This window comes from Strix uralensis, chromosome 5 (genome assembly GCF_047716275.1).
Source record: "Strix uralensis isolate ZFMK-TIS-50842 chromosome 5, bStrUra1, whole genome shotgun sequence".
NCBI lineage: Eukaryota > Metazoa > Chordata > Aves > Strigiformes > Strigidae > Strix > Strix uralensis.
In genome coordinates this window covers 8,037,150-8,056,903 of record NC_133976.1, presented here as the reverse complement: position 1 = coordinate 8,056,903, position 19,754 = coordinate 8,037,150, and the positions used below count along the sequence as shown (strand labels likewise).

General features: G+C 44.2%; 1 protein-coding gene across 1 annotated transcript in view; it reads left to right on the top strand.

The window, feature by feature from the left end:
- FRMD4A (FERM domain containing 4A) overlaps positions 1-19,754 on the top strand; it is a 287,785-nt gene that overhangs the window by 45,799 nt on the left and 222,232 nt on the right. The window lies entirely within an intron of this gene.

Here is a 19,754-nt window from a genome sequence, read left to right as displayed (position 1 = left end):
ACCGTGTGCTGACGCGAGGCGCAAATGAATGCCATCTGGGCACAGGAAGGAGGCAGCTCTATCTGAGTCTATTGTACTACTTTAAGTGTACACTTGAATTCACTCTACCTTAAGGCTGAGCATTTAGCAAACTGCTGCAAAGTAATCCTGTGTCTCAGTAGGGAAAGAGCTCAAATGAGTGGTGTATTGGCTTTGTTTCCCTCGCACGGTAAAGAAAACTCTCTGCTCCCAAAGAAGAGTTTCTTTGTGTTCCCGCTGTTAAACCATGGCTTGTGCCCCCTAAGGCTTTTAAATGAATACATGAAATCAGTGCGGGGATTTTGAGCTCTGTAAAATTCATTGCTGTGTGCACACTTGAGCAGCACACAGGAGCTTTAAGTATTTTCATTTAATTTAGCAGGGAGCTGTTGCAGCTGCTGTGGCACTTCAAAGACCATTCTGTATATTGCTCCTGCACCTGACAAACACAAGACCATGGTGTTGTTAAACTGCCAGTTTGGAGGGAAATGGCTTTGCAAGCAGCAGCCAGTGCCGTCTCATGCTCTTAAGCCTGGCTATAGCCTCACCATGTCTGTGTGTCCTACCCCGTCACTCTAGTCTGGTCCAGTTCGTCCGTTTTCATACCAGCTTGTCCAGTCTCTTGCCTAAACATAGACCACTTTTGCTGGTTTCTCTCTGCTCATGGGGTCTCTGCAGCACTTCCTATTCAAGGAGGGCTTAGATATTTTCAGTGACAATGTTTTTTTCTGCAAATCACATGCTGACGACTCTTCACTGCATGTTGCAGATGTGCTGGGACATGAACCATGTTCTCAGAACTAAACCACTAGTGTCCCTTAACAGCACTCTACAAACCTCACATGGCTTCAGAGCCACAGGATGCATGTTGTGGATCTCAGAGCGCTGAGAAAAAATGAGCTCCATAAATAATTTGCAGGTGATAAGTGGTGGTATTTCCCCAAGACGCAGTGCAGGCAGGGCTGGGCCAGCTCACTTGCTACTCCCACAGCCAAGGAGTCAGATTGACTGGCAGCCCTTTCCCCATCACAACCAACCAAATAATGTATATGCAAATGTAATATTTACAAATCTGTGCTCTTGTGACTGCCGTTTTAACCCCATTCCTGAGTTGATGGCTGGAAAATAGTCATGAGATGTAGCAGACTGGAAGGAAAATGAGAGGTTTCTGCTGTTTAGGTCACCAGGCTATGTCCTATCTGAGTTAGTAGCAGCCAACAGATGCAGATGTAAGAAGGCCAATTTTGGTCCCCCAGGGGCATGAGGCAGCTGTGAACCTGGTCCACCTGCCTAGCTGGGCAAAGCAAAAGCAGTGACTCAGTAAAACTGGACAAAGCACTTTTGTATGCTTGGTAAAATAAATATAAAATGAGTGGGTGTATTCAGCCTGTTGCCTGTGAAATGAAAGCTGTTGACCCTGCAAGGGTAAGTGCAGGTGTATGAGTAGGAATGTGTTAAGCGACCTGCACGCAGTGCCCAGTAACTCTCCTGGAGGTAGCAGGATGTCACAGCGCACATTGCCAGAAAGAGTGTTCAGCATGTGTGCTCGTATCATAAAACCACAGGAGGTTTGAAGAGACCTCTGGAGATCATCTCATCCAACCACCTGCTCAGTCACCTACATACAGCAGGTTGCTTGAGGCCATGTCCAGCTGGGTTTTGAATATCTCCAAGGATGGAGACTCCACAACTTCTCTGGGCAACCCATGCCAATGCTCGGTCATCGTCACAGTAAAAAGTGTATGTCCAGCCCTGTTTCCACCAGCCTCATCCCAAAAGGCACATTGCACAGACTTCTGGCCTCTTGCAACAGAAGGCTGAGACACCTTGGCAAGATAGGTGTGATTCATTTTATCCGTGCTGTACCTATTTCACAAAGAGAGAGAAAATTTCAAATACCTAAGCAAGCAACCAGGCTTTCAGAAGATCCTCAAAATAATGAGAAGCATCACTGTTACAAGCAGCAGCTTTTAATGCCTTGTTCCTCCCTTCATTTCCCTTTTTTTGGCTGTACAATGAAAAGTTTGAAAAGGACATAGTTCCCCATGCTTCAACCCAGAAGTTACCTCTTACTAACAGGAGTTAGGAACAGTGCTTTTATTTTAATGCCTGGCAGGGCTTTTTTGGGAACTTTTGGTACAGGGGGTTGACAGAGACATGCATACAGGATGCTCTGTTGATCTCTGCTCTTTCTGCCTTCCTAAGCTGTGTTGTGACCACTTATACCTCAACACTACTGAAAACAGGGTATTTAGTTATAAGAAGTGCAGTCATATCTGTCAAAGACTATAAGACTGTAGTCCCTTATATGACATAATAACTGCACAAACAGGCACCGAGGCTCCAAAATAGAATAGCTTAATTGGTTTGCTTTCCCATGGAGATACTGTGCCAGACAATGAACCACAACAGCTTAAATCTATGCTTAACAATAGCTTTGGCTATAAATAGGATATTTCTAAGCAATGGGAAGAACATTTGGAGTAGAAGTAGATAACATTTTTCAGACGAATAGTTTATTTGATAATAAATGCAGTTTCAGGCTGACTGAAGCTATCCACAGATTCAGACTGAATTCAAATAATGTTTTCTGCTACAAAAAGGGGGACCCTATTTTTCTTGACAAACCAGAAAAGCTCCATTCTAACATTTCAACGTGAGACATTTAAATCATTCACTTAAGAAAACTCTTCATCTTAGAATTCAGCTTGATTTTATTTCTTTATTTTGAAAAGCATACCCCCATATTAAATGAATTATTTTATTTTGGGTCCATCCCAAATAAATTGTTTCAGCTTTATAGAATGGAAAGTAAAAGATTTAGGAGGGACTTGCTTAGTCTGTTCCCACAGGTCTGGTCTGGGGCTTTGCTTGCTTTTTCCAGTGGCTTTGGAGTGTGAATATAATGTACAGCTGGTGAGCTTGTCTTTACAGCTGATAAAGCGAGTTACACCAGGGTCATGTTGAAATGAACCCTGAATACAGGTCAAGTACATAAAATAGAGTTCTCCTCCAGCAGTCTCACGTTACAGACCTGATTTATGTTTCTGGCGCTTGTGGTTCTGTTTGGAGCCTGGCATGGTTACATGCAATCTGCCCAGCCAAGCTTGAAAGCTCCCATTTTCTCAACTTGCTCGTATAAGGTGGGGAAGGTAAGAGGCATAAGAATCAGCTTTATAAGTCAGAGATTGATGGAATCAACACCAGTGGGTCTTGCTTTACTGAATGCATTTGCTGTCTGTAATCTGTGGGAAGAAAACTTGCTGAAACAATTCTTGCAAACAGACAAAATATGCCTTTTCCAGTCAATCTAACATATTAAAAGCCTCATTAATAATGGTTGCAAAGTGTGGAGAAACTATAGCTTCCATCTGTGGGTCACAAGGCACTTTGAAAGTATTACTTGAGCATCGGAAGATAGAAGGGAAGAAATCAATCTAGGCCTGATTTTCAGAGAGGTTTTATGGTGGCGCCTGGAAAGATTATTAATAACATATTAATAAGCAGATTAAGGACACATAAGTCCTCTTAAAAGAAGTGGGAGTTAGACTCCTAACTCACTATTGCTTTTTGCAAATCATAGTCAGAAAAGGAGACATTTAAACTAAGCGACTTCAGGTGTCTAATGCACGTGCCTAACTAGAGTACAATGTCCCTGCATTACTCTGCAGTCCATGCAGGGTGTGGGAGGGAAGGCAAAGCTGCATCACACTCCTGCTCTGAATCACACTCAGGAGGAGTCTCTGAGATAACGTGATCCATGGCATAACACTGCATCTCTGCTAGGTCAAACCGAGGTTAATCTGCCCTCAGACCCAGCCTCCAACAGCAGCCAGACAGAAATACTGAGAAGTGTAAAACAAGGCAAGCCTGGAGAAATGCTTCCCCAGTACATCCTCCCACTGCCCAAGAGTTCCTAGTTCTACCACTACCTGAATGCATCATGTTTAACAACCCTTTATGGACTTTTCTTATGTTAATTTCCCTAATTCTATTTCCAACGCACTTATGCTATTGGCCTCCCTTGTATCCACTGGTGTTACTTTCCCTACTTTCACCATGAGCTATTCAAATAAGAACTTTTTCTCATTCTAAATCTGCAGCCTCATCATATCATTGCATAGTCCTTAGTCCTGGTGTTCCAGCATAAAATAATTTTAAAAAAGAATGATCCTTCTCTATTCACCATCGCTGTGTTCTTCATGATTTTATATACTTTGATCATATCTTCCCTCTGTCATCTTTCCCAGCCTCAGTGTTCCTTATCTATTTAGTCCCACTGCATAAGAAATTGTTTCCCACCTATATAGGGAGCCTGTGGTTAAAGCATAATGTGGGTTACTACATCAGTCAGTGAGGATACATTCCCCTTGCCCAATACCAAAGTACAGATACCTTTGAGATGGCACATAACAGGCATTGGACTGTGCCCAGTGCCAGGAGTGAGCAGAGAAGGGAATGGAATGAGTTGTAGTCAGCTCGCTCTGTGGAGGAAATGTATGAGTCAAGAAAATAATAAACTAGTTCAAATACACTGTCTTCTGGATATGCATTTCTGGACACAGAAATGCTGCCTCTCTGGGATTCACAGATCACAAAAAGTCTGCAAACCTTTTAGAAGAAACCACAGATCTTGGTTTTTTTCTTAGAAGCCATGTAGACCAGAAGCTGCTCTAATGCATTCAGGCCTCGGTCCATGATGTGCTTCGTGGTCACAGCTCCCAAAGAGGCCCTTAGGAAATGTAGATTCTCAGCATGTATAATGATAAGACCAAATATACATGACAGAGTTAAAATAACTCAGGGTTGGCAACCACATCCACAGTTTGGGTATGCTTCTCCTTCACTTCCCTGGGCTCCGGTGTTGCTCTCAGAAGTTGGATTTCTAAAACTGGTTGAGAAAGGCTTTCTTCAGCAATTCTGCATGCTGCCTTTTCCCATCCCATTTCATTTTTCAAAGTTGTCTTTCACAGTAGAGGGGGAAAAAAAAAAAAAAAAAAGAAAAAGACTTTTCCAACTTGGGGAGAAAACAGCTGAAAAAGAGAAACAGAACAAGAAAAAGTGATGGATTGCAATAGGTGAGAAGCAAGTGGTAGTGTGTCCTAGAGAAGTGGGAGAACCATGATCAAGATTGCTGCTGCTGTCCTCCATCTGCTCAGCACTCTGCCCACTTTGCTGCTGAGGCACAGATTTCTCTCCTGTTTTAACAAAAAAGTCCTGTGCTGGTCATAGAAACCATCCCACCACAAGACTGTCAAAATTAGCCTGTTTATTCTAAAACTATGACTCTTCTTTCTGTTCAACATATGTATTTAAGAACATCATAAAGATATTTTTCTTGGTCATCTACAAGGGGAAATGTTCCTTGTATGTGAGTGTCTCCTCATTCCCTCAACCCAGTGAAGAGTGGTCACAAAGGGGTACTTTTGTGATGCTTGCAAGTGACTGAATTATCACAGATTAGAGAGTTATAACTGTTAATTTAAATTAATATATTTTACATTCTTATTATAGCATGCCGGAAGCATGTAAACATCTTCACTTCAAGCTGATGACTAGTAATCTGTTAAGCCACAGTAACTTCAGCTCTTGCAGTGCATCTCCCTTTTTGAAGGAAAAGCTGAAACATTTAGTACTGTTTTGGTCAGTGACAGATGACTGCTTCAGTGACATAAATAAAATTTGCATGTCCTTGGTGCTTGAGTCAGAGCACACCAAAATATCCTTCTGAAATGAAGAAGACCATATATTCTAATGTTTGGAAACTGGAAAGAACAAAGGGGTGATTTTCTTTCCTGGGGGTTAAATTCTTCTTGTGTCTCCCACCATCCATGTCCAGGGCAAGTCCAGTAGAGGTGCTGGTCAAACCCAGCCCAGATCCTGTCCTTGAAGGGTCTCATATACCTTCCAGAAATGCTGAGTGGTTTTACCATGGCTGCACCTGTCCTCCACAGATGTTAAGTGGGATTTTCGCACACTTCAGCTGATTGCTCAGGTTGCATTGAAGGCTTTTGCCATACAATCCCAGAGCAGCAAGGATCTCCAGGGATGTGGTCGCAGCCTTTAGGCTGCTTCTTTGAGTGTTTTCCTCTCACTTTTTAGTGCATATAACATCTCTGTGCTGTACGCTTTTAAATCTTTAGAAGTCTCTCACCATCCCATGCTGCCAATCGTCCCCTCTGCCTCTCCAAGCCCTTTAATCAGGGCACTTTGCCCTCACTTACCCGTCAGTACCAGTGGAGACACAGCCGCATATAACCATTGGGGACCTCCCCCATTGACAGTGATGAGCAGCTTGATTTCCATGCTGCTTTTCCCTCCCGTATCTGTGTCCCCCCTTCCCCTCATGGCACTGCCCCTTGTTTTCACCTGAGGGATGAAGAAGCATGTATCAGAGCAAAGCTATTATGGAGGGGTCAGAGCTGAGCTGGTGAGAGGCTGTGAGCAATGTGAGATAGTGTTCCCTGGGACACCCTCTCTCTTCTGACCTCCAGGCAAGTGAGAAAATGATGTAGGGAAATATAAAGACCAAAGTACATGGCCAGGATGCTGAAAAGAATGAGGATATTTTAATTTTGTTTTGGTCACTTTCCTTAAAGTGATGAATGAGCCAAAATATCCCATCTCATACCTCTATACCTGCCTGTTTTCCTCAGCAAAATAAGAGCAGTCTGCAAGCATTGTCTGTTCATATGCTAGATCTTATTGCTGCTGGAAGAGGGATGTATCAGTGAGGAATGTATTTCAGCTCCAAAACTGGCCCAGTGCCCCACAGACCTTCTCCATTTCTTTGGAGGAATGGAGGACAGCAAGACATTTGGGGCTTGGTACTTACTTTATAGCGTAGAAAGTGTGCAAAAGTACAGAGACAGCAAGAAAACCCTTCTGTGGGTGTTTGTGTGACACCTCACACCTGGGGACCGGTTTGCTGAGCTCGGTGGGGTCCCTGATGTGAATGACTTCTTACATATGGAAAGAGGAAAGAGAAAGACAATGTGAGTGAACATCCCTGAGAGAGGAGCCTCAGGAGAGACTGTGCCTCAGCAGAGAGCATAAGCACCTTCACCTTATTAATAATCTCTTTTTTAAGGAGAAAGAGGGTCATCTAGACGCTGTCTGGTGTCTGGGCTTTGCTAGAGTGCAGATCTTTAATAAAGGGCATGCCACTGTTAGAAGCATTTTGGGACTGAAGGAATTAAGGATCCTGGCTTGTACCTAGAGTTGAAACAAAAATTGCTGTGGGGCTTAAACCTGTTTTTAACAAGAGTACGTAGCCTGCTAGGTGTGGTGTGAGATTAGCAATTTAGTAATACAGGCCTTGGCTTCCTGCTTTCCACTAAGTGTTTAAAACCCCTCTAAAGAGGCCCATTACTTTGTCTTTTTTTGCTCTTGCATTAACTAGGCAGTTCAGAGCAACGTAAACACAGAAGTAGAACAGGGGTTCCCTTGCAGAGATCTCGGGGTTTTATAGCTAAGTGCCTTCTGATGGGTCTGTCAGAGCAACCCGGGAGAGCAAAACCAGTCACTCCCCAGACCAACCATTAGCTCTATCTTCAGAGTCCCTGCAAGCACTTTTCATTTGTCCTCTGTTGAACTCATCGAGGAGAGTAATGGCTCTTCTCGGGTGACTGGCTGACGTTGAGAGAGAGGGAGGCAAAGTGAGCAGCCGGGCTGCGGGCACGAGGATTTGGGGCAGAAAGCCTCCACAGGAGCCTTCGGGGATGTCATAGTGGATGGCTGAGTGCTGCTTCATGTGGGAAACAGGGAAAGGGCAGGCAGAAAGCTGCTGAGAAACATGTGACATCCAACCTGCTGACCTCTGAAAGGCTGTTTGAAATAGGGAGCCAGGAGGGAGAAGTGGCAGCTGGGGCCTTTTTGTGTTTTCCATTCACAGGAAGCAAATTTATTAAGGCTTGTGAGGTCCCATAGCTTAAGCAATGAAATCTCTGCAACTGTTTTGCTCTCCAGTACTGGCTGTGGAGCGTTTTCAGACCGTCCTGCTTCACAGATGCTCTTGAGAAACTGGCAATTGGCTTGTGTTACTTGCGCAAGTCCATCAATGCACATAGCCATTGCAGTCCCCGTGATTTGTTAAGACTGTATTGACATCTCTGGATTCAGCCTTGCTCTACTCTCCTGACATCACATACATCCCCAGCAGGCACCCACTGATCCACAGGGTGTGGGTCCCACCGTTGTACATACTAGAGCCTGTTTTTGCAGTAAAGTTCCTGTTAAGGAGTGTAAGGAGCAGATATCATGTGCTTTTAACAGATATTTTCCTGAAATCGCTACAGAAAAGTAGCAATTTCTGCATCTCCTACGCCTTTGTACATGCACAGGGCAGAGCTGGGAAAGGATCAAACGCCAGAGCACCAGGCTGCTGCTGCTAGAGATGCTGGCTGTCTGTTTTACCTAAAATCCTTTAATAACCAAAGCAAGAACACCTACTCTGCAGGCAGCAGAGGAAATCTTGTAGTGGAACGTAATCAGTGACAGATTTGTCATCTCTATTCCATCGCTGCAGCATGGGGAGGAATCGCTGCTGATCGTTTCAGTGAAGCACCATGATAGAGGAGACCACTGCCTCTTCAAGCTATCTTTATGTTGTGTTAAGCCAGGCTTCAGTCATGCTGGGGTAGGGAGAGGATGTAAGATGGTGCAGTGGCACTGCTTGCAGTGTTACAATCTCCCTGGTGCCTGATTTCTGTGATCTGATCACACCTTCAGAGGTAAGTCACACTCCAGATTTGGGATCAGAATGTCATTTTCCCAGATGGTATTGTCGGGGGTGTTGTGCCTTTACCTGGCATGACTTCCAGTCTGCTCCCTGGAACCATCCAGGGAATTCACCTAATGCATCTTATGTTTGTGTAGGAGCATTGGCAACGCTTTGGTGCCTCCTGCCACAGCTTCCAGTCTTATTTGCAATAGAGCGTTGGTGGGTTTTGTGATGATGGGGGCATGGGATGAAGACATCCTTTGGCTCTTCCTAAACTAAATATCATTCCTAGGATTACCTGAAGCAGCAGGAGTGTGAAGTGGCTGAGCCAGCCAAGGTAGTCCTTCCCATCTCCTTCTTGCTGCTGGCCCTTGCCAGGCTTTGAGGAGGGGGTTCAACCCACTGAGCTGCCAAGACTGCCTCCAGGAGTCAGTGGAGGGAAAGGCTGAAGGTCCACAATATAAATGGCCTTTTGTTGGAAGTGCTTGATGGTCTTTTTTGACTATGGGCAGCCAGGTGAGGCCTGTGTTAGCCATGATACCCCCCTGTAGGGAGCTCAGTGAGGGTGAAATGAATCTGGGGGGACCAGATGTCAGGTCATGGAGAATAGCATCCTCCTGGGAGTCTCATACTCCCTGAACCCTTCCTAAAACCTTGACTCATCCGACCAAGTGATTATCTGACAATACCAGACCCAGTCAGAAAACAAGATTTTTTTACCCTTCACCATCTTGGGGAAGAGCATTAAAGTACAGCAAAGTATAACAAAACTAGGAAGCAATAAGAAAGACCCCAAGCAGTATTTTCTTTTATGAGTTCCATAGTTGGAGGCTTTTTGTTAACAAATAAAATCATGCTGAGGTCTGATTCATGTTTTTTTAATGCCTCAGAAGTCTGCAGTGTCATTCTCCTGGTTTGGCATCCTAATTCAAAGTGAAATACGTAAAGCCAAAAGGAGTGCATCAAGGAGTTTCTCTAGCTTTCATCATCTCTTTTTCCATGAGCAGGCACTGTCCTGTTTTAACTGATTAGCAATGTGTGAAAATGAATAGAGGGAAGGGCTTGGTAATGAAATGTTAAAGGGATTTTTATTATTGTTTTTGGTGGTTTCAGGATAGAGTCTTTGTGGGTATAGTATCAGCTAAATATTCAGCAACTGAAACTTGCTCTTACCAAGCTTATAACAACTCACTGCAACGTACTTGCACTGTCCGGCTATTAGGACAAATTAACGGATTTTAATAGATGCTGTCAGCAACTGGATACATATCATAAGAGGACCTTTATCTTTATGCAAAATAAGGATATGAAAAAATATGTGAGGATGCGGCGCAAGCTCCCGCGGCTCTGCAGACTGTCACGGGTGCCGGCCGAGCTCAGGGTCTGCACGGCCCTGCCAAAGGTGAGCTGCTGGCACTGGGGCGGAGGTGGGTGCTGGGGAATGTGGAGGGTTGGGGCGGTGGCAATGGGATTAAATTTAATTATGGACCTCCGTAGGATTTTCCCAGAACAGAAATCTTTTGAAGATGGAGGAGGGAGAGGGATAGAGTGGGCCAGGGAGGTGGGGACCTCTTCCCTGAGATATCCTCTAGGACATACTCTGGCCAGGTTAAATAAGAGTTTGCTTGACTACATTAAGTCTCTACAAATTCCAGCTAAAAGAGCAAGAGAGAGCCCACAGGGGCTGCTGAGAGTGGTCAGCTGGCAGCAGGTTGGAAAAACATCCTCCTTAATCCCCGTCCGCGGTCAGGAGAGGCACAGTTTTCTGCTCTGATCTGCCTCCAGAGAAACCTCTCCTCTCGCTGACTGTGTGCAGACCAGTTGCCTAAACAAAGGGGTTAGAATCACCGAAAATCTCCCTGCTCCCCTCCATCCTCTGTCACCTCTACAACATCTTATCATGTGACTATTTTAAAGTTTTAGGACACTGCTTCTTCTTGAGTCATCAAGCTCTGCTGTCCAAAAGCCCATGCATCACATAGCAGGAAACATTGCACATGTTTCTAAATGCCCAGCCTTACAGGAAGCGCCAGGGAAATACCCTGTCATTGCCTGAGGATAATTTCTGTGAGCTTTGTGGGATGTGAGCTAGAGGAGGAAGGAGGCAAAAGGATGTAAAGTCTGGTGGGTCAAGCACGGGACATTGTTTCGGTACTTTTAGGTGCATTGGATTCCTCTGTGCCTCTGTGTAACTCACTGTGAGCAGGTGATAATGATGTCAGCTGAGAGCATCATACCTGCCGCATCAAGCAGGTTAATTCGCTTCTGCTTGCAAAATACCTGGGAACCTCAGGTGTCCCATGTTCACTGAGGAAGACCCGGACAATAAAACCCTTCAGCAAACACAGTGTAACAGAGAGGGGCTCAGCTGCCCAAAGCCCCTCTTGTGTGGACTCCAGCCACATGGGTAGCATTGAGGATGAGGACTGCTGTTTGCATCGCTGGGGCCCCAACCCTCTTGCTGTGCCAGACTTTGTAGAAATACTAATAGCAGAATTACGGGCACGCAATACCAGGGGACCGTAAATATAATTTTTAATTAACTGGCTATTCTACAGAGGAGACTTTGTGCAGCACTGCGAGACATGGGAACAAAGTTCAGCCTGTCCCTGTGACAGAGCTCCAAATTTCCCCTGCTCTTTCCCGACCCAACGCCAGCAAACAGATGTGCTCTGTGCCTCCTATTTATGCGCTCCCAAGAAATTAGCACCCCGTTAAGCTACACAATGCAGTGCATTTATTTTTATTTCACTGCACTGAAGCCTTTCAATGTTCAACTCTGCACTATTTCTTACTGGAATCAAATACAGACCTAGCACCAAGAACTTCTTAAATCAACAGCCCATGAGGGTATGAATTTTGTGCAGCAGAACTAGTGCCTATATGTTAAGATAAAGAAGTCCCCAAGCTGCAAAGTCTCATGTTTGATTCAGGTCCAAAATGGAAAGGACAGAAGAGGAAGATTTAACTTCCAAATACCTGAAGCTGGGACTGTGATTTGACTGCAGTCCCATTTTAAGGAAGTAAACAGCTATATTTATATCTCCTGAATGTACCTATTATTTCAAGATTTCACCCAAATGAGTGAAAGTGACATGACAAAGCAGCACTGTAGAGAGCCAAAAAATGTGTAAAAAGCAATTGATCCATTATAGATGCAGTCTCAGGCAAGCTCAGTCTATTTTTAATCATTTTAATAATGCAGCTGATTTGCTACATCAAAGAAGGATCCCTTCCAGCAAGCTAAATAATAGGCTCATGTGGGTTGGGGCACCTGGACATCTCCAAGAGTGTGCACGGCACAGCAGACTCCCAGGGAAATGGCATCACTGTGGAAGCCCTGCCCAGCAGGTCACCTTGAGACATAGGAGACCCCAAAGAGAAATGGATGATGTTTTAGGAAGGCAAGGGGAGAAGCCAGTGGGGCATTGAATTGCAGCAAATAGAATTAGAAAAGGGCAAGGTTTCTTGATAATTTTACAAAAGCACATTTCTATTGCTGTGATTTGGTTAGGTGAATTGTGTAGCAGAAATTGCTTCCATGGGAGACAGATTTGGGTATGCATAGACCAACCAGGTCAGGGAACTATTAATTTCTCCATGTTCTTCATGTTCCCCATGTTCTCAAACCCATCTGACCATCACCCATGCAGCTTCCCTGTCCCAAAGACAAAATGGCTCCTCCATCCTTGGGTGGCTTGTTTGGCCCTGGGGGTAGTCTGGAAGAAAGAAAAATTGAGGTTTTCCCTCTCTTTTCCACAGCAGCTTTTAAATGAGAGTGCATGTGAAAAGAACAGGAGACACATGCCTTCTAACCAAAGGATGGCTTTCAGGGCACTCAGTTAAATAATGAAAATAAAACAATGTCTGAGTTACAGACAGTGGTGTGAGGCCATCAAGGAAAAAGGGACCACACATGAGGAGAGAGTAATGCAGTGGGGACAGTGAAAAAAGTCAGACAGCAGCATCTATGCCCAGGAAGGAGATGAGATGTTGGTTGAATATAGTGACAATAAAACAGAAATTATAGCCATGATTTTTAAACTTGAAAAACCGAGTGCTCTACAACACCTGGGTCTCTTCAGAGGCAGGATGATCCAGGACTCCATTTCACTGATGAAAATCTCACTTCATAAAACAAACAGAAATGTCCCTGTTAAAGGCTGTAAAAAGGCTGGGGTGAGCCTTGATGCTAAACCTGCCAGTGACTCCAGTCATCGCTTTCCTTCTTCGTAATACCTCGGGGCTGCTGGCCCTTCCCATCTGGGGACTTCCTTATAAAAACGTTTATCTTGTTGTCGTGTGGAAACGGCATTTTTTTCTCCATTATGGAGCTATGTCAATCCCACTGCGGGCGAGAGGTCAGGAATGGGACTCCCACGCTCATTCTTCATCTGGCAGCATGGGCCAGCCCCAGCCTGGCAAGCCCATCAGCTGCAAGCAATGACTTCTCCATCCCATTGCCTGAGAGGGGATGGGCAGACACGTGGATCTCAGATGGCCCATTGATCAGCTCTCAGACACTTTGTAGCCTTGCCTGGCTGTGCACTATGTACCTGCAGGCTTGGCCCACACAGTTTAGGACCAGGAGTTGCTCTTGAAGGAAAGGTATATTTGTAACTGAGGTTGCCATTGGCCACGATCAGCCCCTTTCTCCACAGACGGTCTCACACGCCAGCTTTGCCAGCAGCAATACAGCTACAGGTCAAAGCAGTCCCTCCATGAGATGTCATTTCTTTGGGACAAAGGCAGGACTTATAAATAAAGGAAAATAAACATAAATAAATCCTTCTTATAAAAAAAATAAAATCAAAAAAAAGCATACCTGCTGTGAGAGAAACAGGTAGCTTCTGCTCAGTAGATTGGAGCCACAGGTTGCTTAGGTCGTTGGTCAGGAACAGTGTCACACCACTTCCACATCTTCAGCACGCACATACCTTCCATGCAAGCCTAGCAGCAGTATCTAAAGATTTGGTGACTTCATGGACTCTCTGATATGTCTGTCTTTCGGGGGTCAAAACACTACATTGAGAACTTTGTTTTGCAGAGTCTGGAATTGGCTTAGGCATTTAGGAAAATTCATGATAAATTTGGGGCAGCTTCTCATATGGGACTGAAACTTGTGAGCAGTCATATGGACTCAGAGCAAATGTTCATGCAGTGTCCCATCTCCAGCAGTGGGTACGAGTGGTGCAGAGAGGAGAGTGGAAAGCATACTTTCCCTGGATATTCCCCCACCTTCCACAGGTTTTCAGTTCAGGGACCTCCTGTGTTAGATGTGGCCTCTAGATGTTCAGTATCCCTCTATGGATTTATCATCCGTTAATTTGTCCAGTGTTTTTCTGAACCCAGGTAAAATTTTGCATCCTTACCATCTTTTGGCAAGGAGTGCCACAGATCAGCTATCAGCTGTGTTTGAATCGCTTCCTTTAATTTGTTCTGAGCGTGGTTCCTGTCAAGCTTCTGTTGATGCACTCTTATTCTTGTACTGGGCGAAAAAGTCAATCCCTTTTCACCCCCTCACCATCATTCTGTAGATGTCCTTAATTTCTCCTTCAGGCATCTTTTCTTTTTTTTCACCAGACCAAAGAGTCCACTTTTCCTCCTTAGTCATTTCTTTATAGGAGCCATTTTTTTACATTTAATCATCTTTATTGCCTTCCCTTGAACCCTGTCCAACACCTCTGTATCTTTTCTGGAGATAAGGGGATCAGAAGATAATATCCAAGATATAAATGAACCCAGGTTTGTTTCAGTGGCATATTAATATTCTCTTTTGCTTGCCCCTTGGTAATTGTTAATATTTTATTTGCTTATTCCACCACTACTGAGCAATGAACTGATATTTCATAGAACAGTTATAATCCAAATATCTTACTCCTGAGTGACCCCAGAGCCCATAATTTTATACGTGAAGTTCAGAACATTTTTCCTGCCATGAACATTACTTCACATTTGGCTACATTAAATTTAATTTGCTGTTTTATTGCTCATTCACTTAGTCTCATCATATCTTTCTGCAGGCCCTTGTTCTCACTAACCTGAATACCATGGTGTCACGTGAAAACTGTATTCCCTCACTGCTCACCCCCTTTCTCAGACTGTCTATGAATAGGCAGAGCAGCATGTGTCCTCACCCAGATCTCTGGAGAAAACCAAAAGGCCATTTCCTTGTCACCTTGATTGCAGGGACTACAGATTTGCAGGACTCCCTCTCTGGAGATACTGTGTCATAGCTAGATGCCTTCATAAGATGAAGTTGTTGCGTTCATCCTGGAGAGTAGCTTTGAGGTTGGGCCATAAACTGATGCTCAGCCTTTGATGCAGCGTTACATTAATGCATTCATTGGGAAATTATCACCAAGGCCTTCAGCTGACATTGGAAGCTACTGCAGGATGGGATTGACTTACAGCATCATGAAGCAAGGTGAAGGCAGATGGCTGTGCCCTGGGCCAGCTGGAGCCTGTTAGGCTTCACACTTAGCTCCAGATTCAGTGAAATACTGCAATCCAACCTGGAGGTGTCAGGTTGATGGGTTCCTATGTCCAGGTTTTTGTGTGGGAAGGAAAACTGGAGGTGGAAGGAGGGTTTTGGAAGCTGATGGTTCCCTATCATCCAAGTTTACCAAGAGGATGGGACCTCCCTCTTCACCTTCCCCAAAGAGAACAACTTCATGCTTTGTTGCAGCAGATCTATTATTGCTATCAAGAGGAGAAAGCATAGAAAAAGCTGTGCAAGAGATCAAAAAGACTCATCTTCAAATCCTCACTTTGATTATTTAAAGCAGAAAAGTTCATAAAAGTTCTCCACTAGTTGGATAAAAACATGGCCCAGCTTTCCACAGCTGAGTTGCCATCCCATCCCATGCTTGTGGCACTGCCCCAAATGGGCCTTCACCCATATTTGTCATACGTGTTCATAAGCCACAATTACTGAGCATTTGACCCTTTGGCTAAACCTGTGGAGGTGAGCCAGAGTCCCTTTTCTGGTGGGGTCCATGATCCAGGCATGCTTTTTGCCTCATACAAGAATAATCTGCCTGTTCTTCCCCCCACACACCTCAGCTCTCATCTTTGCAAACTGGGCTGGCCCAAACATAGCATCCTGGGACTAATTAGGCTCAGATCTGCTCTTTAACCCTTTCTTGTCAGCTTTTGGCTTTACTCACTAAACTTTGCTCTCTGTTTTTACACCCCGTCTTTGTAAACCAGCCCTTGCAGGGTGACACTTACCTACCATCACTGACCACCTTCACCCCTAAAAATCCCCTAAGAAACCAATTCTGGGACCCAGTGTGTCCCCACATAACATTTCAGTTTTTTTAAAATGGCATATTTTGCTGAAATCTCATTTTGGCAGAAATGTTCCAACAGTCTTCACTTTTCACCTCTCTTCTGATATCTTATTCCTAAATGGTAGAAAAAAACTAGGAAGGAAGTGAGGGGAAAATGTGGGTGTAGAAGAACATCCTGTTCTGCACAAATACCCTGGTGTGTTGTCAGATGGATGCTCAGCTTTAAATAGAAGAGGTCTCATGCTTGCAAAGGCCAAAACAATAAATTCTCAGGAATTAGAAAAGATGGAAATAATGATTTAATAAAGGAAGTGTTTGGACTTACTGCATTAAAGAATCAACCAAGTTAGAGCTTCTTATTATCACATGTGACTTCATTTTTGTGTGTGCCTATAATGCACACGCACGTATGCACAGAGGGTTTGGGAATAATCCCTGGGGAACTCAGTGAAATTCTGTTTCTTGTTTATCATATTTGAGAGGCTATTTCCATAAAAGAGGTCATTTGGGGTAAGCAATGTTGAAGTGAGAGTTAGAAGAGAACCAATGGGATAGACTAAGAGGTCCCCAAGCTTTGATGTGTTTGAAGAAGTTCTTCTGCTTAGATCGGATTTTGTGACTGTGATTTCTGCCATCCACTTTTTGCAAGGGGTTGAGTGAAATAACTTTCTGCACACTGGTGACCTCTTTTTTTTACCTTCAGTATTTTTTTAACACAGCCACACCAACTGCTTCACTTATCACTAGAACAAGAAGACTTTTTTTTCTCATCTTCTGCACATTTTCTATATTTTAGAACTTTTCCCTTTGTGCTTTGCTTTGAGTCTGAAATTTTTAGTGCAATTTCAAGGAAAAATTGAAAGAGAGATACCCTTGCATGCAAAATACCCTGCAGTCTAGGAATCAGGAAAATTCCACAGTACTTACTTCAGCAGAGCAACTTTTTACATCAACAGTATTTCCCCCAAACTTCTGACCATCTCCAAGGACAGTTAATATTGATCAGTAGGAGAATTGCTAAGCTGAACATTGCAACTGCAAGAGTCTAAGTGCTGGTATATCTCATCTCTGCTATTTATTGTTGTGATAATGAAAGTCCAAGCCATGTAAAGCTGAGCCTGGGTAAGAATCCATGAACTGGTTCATCCTTCTTGCCGTCGTCAGTGGTTTTTGGTGCCAGGTGTTTTTTGAGTGGGAATCAGGGAAACCATTATGTGTTCCCTTAAGCCATTTTCTTGTGCCTGACACTATTTTCTTCATTGGTTTTGAAATAATCTTGAAATTCATCTTTGTGAAGACAAAAATGAGCCTGTATTGGAGTCAAAGAGTCTGTCATGTGGACACTGCATTCTGGCCCTGGAAGATGTCTCCTGTTGTTTATCTCTCTGGCCAATACAATGCAGCTACAGGGACAGTCAAGGGGCACAAGTGACGTGGTTGCCCTGCACTATTGCACAGAGGGATCCTACAGAAAAGGATCTTTAATTTCATATTTCAGTATTTAACACATAGCCTTTGTGCAATAAATGGGGTGGGGAGGGGAGAAGTGATCACATGCTCGGTTCCAGTAAAGTTCTTGTTGTGGTCAGACTGGTAGGACAGTAGAATCAGTTAGAGGCGGACAAATGCATGATTCAGTCCTGGTGGACCTCTGTTAGCTTGTACTGACACAGCCTGGCCACGGCTTGCTGTGGACCAGAGACAGGGACTTGCAAAAGGACAGTCATGCATACTTGTACTCAGGCTGCTCTTGTAGAAACCATAGCTTCCTGGGATCTCTGGATTTCCATGCAAGCCAGAGGAGATGAAGGCTTACCAGCAGTCAGGTCTTCTTCTGCAAATGCCTCCTAGAGAGCAGAGAGTGTGAAATCCTGTCTGCGGTGAAATCCACGTGCCCCATGCAGAAGTGAGCGGTGCATGCTAGCTCACTCATCAGCCTACTGCATTATGGTTTCCTGAGTTTTGACCACCTTCAATGTGATACCCTCCAAATATATTCCTTTGTGTTTCAATCCATGTTCATTAAAACACTCCTCCACTCATACTGGTTAAGATAGACGGTTTGTCAAAGCTTTAATGAAAGGGCAGCACGTGGATGATGAACATGCTTTCTCTGCACTAGACAAGCTTCCCATGCTGGGTTTGTTTCTGGAGCAGCTAATCTATTATCTGATGCAAGGCCTTGTGTGAATGAGAGTTGGTCCATCTGGAAAATGAATTACATGCCCTCCTTTGCTATTGAAACTATCCATCATATCATGTCCCAAATGGTCTATCATGTTGTTGTCTAGTAAAACTCAGCCATCAGAGGCAGCTTCTGTTCAGATGCTGATGCTAGATGTCTGAAAATGTCATTTCAGCTATAACTCTGAGGACATTTAGTTGGAATTTATGACTAGAGGTCCCTCTAAGCTCCATCAACTCTATCCATCTCACACCTTTATAAATAATATTGGTCTTCAGTTTCTGAATCCTTTAGGGCAGCCTTGTGGGTTTTTTACAGTGTCTGGAATACATCACATGCAAGATTTCACTCTGAGATTTCAAACTGTATGGTACATATCAAACAAATAAAAATAAGTTTGGCTGTGGATGTGGACATTGTGGAAGGCAGTTTAGTGAACTTGGCACTGTCTAGGATGCAGGAGGCTTGGGCACGACTCCTGGCCATTCCAAGACTTTCAGTATTTCTCCTTTTTGTGCCTCGGTTTCCTTTCTATTCGATTCCCAGCTAGCATTAACCAAAACTCTTGAAGGATCCCCATTGGGTTTAGCTTTGGTTGGATCAGCTCCATCAGTACCTTACCACTACATGTGGTGCTGTGAGAGACAGACAAAAAGTGCTAAGCAAGCAAAAATGTCACCTTTTCTGCATTGACTTAAGTAGGAGCAGATGTGTGGAGGAACAGCAGGTACTTAGGATCACGTGTTAAACTTTCCATAAATACAGTAAAAGGAAGGGTCTAGCCCTAAGAATGCTTAGCACCCTGGATGGGGATGCTGCAGAGCTGAAGGCATTGAGCAGTGGGAGGACATTTCAGAGGGGGTGCCAGGGTGTTTGCAGAGTCAAACCCTGTAGGATTATTTGAGGTTATTCCCCTTTGTACATAACCTCAGCAGTCACCACTGTAGTCCAATGCCTTGGGGAGTGGGTAAGGGAATCTATTAATACTCTTAGGAAAAAATTAGTATCCAAACAACTTTTGTTTCCTTGTTTTTTACACGTCTGTGCTCTCCTCTGTCGCTAGCTACAGCGCAGAGCTTGGTATGCTCTGACAAAGAGCTATTGATTGTGTGCTTGTGTGAATTGGCCCAGCACTGGTCACAGCCAACTTCTGTGGGACCTGCTGCCCCTGTTCTACAATACGCTCCAGTGTGCTGAGCCATTTGTGAAAGGTCAGAAATGAACAGAGAAATGGACTGGAGTCAAAAACAAGTAGTCCTATAAATATCAGTCATAGTCAAAGGCAGTTTATTCCATTCCGCCCCTCTCTCTCCCTCTGTGTGTGTCTCTCCCTCCCTCTGTTGTGGTTTCCCAGATATAACTCCATGTTTCTGACTGGGAAGCTCTGAAAGGAAAGCAGAACGCACATTGCAGCTTCTGCTCCCATCTTGCACACATGGAATAATCCTCAGTCCCACAAGCAGGACTGACAGCCAGCACAGAGTCCAAGCATCATCTGGAATCAGATGTTAAATTTTGATTTCTCGGATTTTCT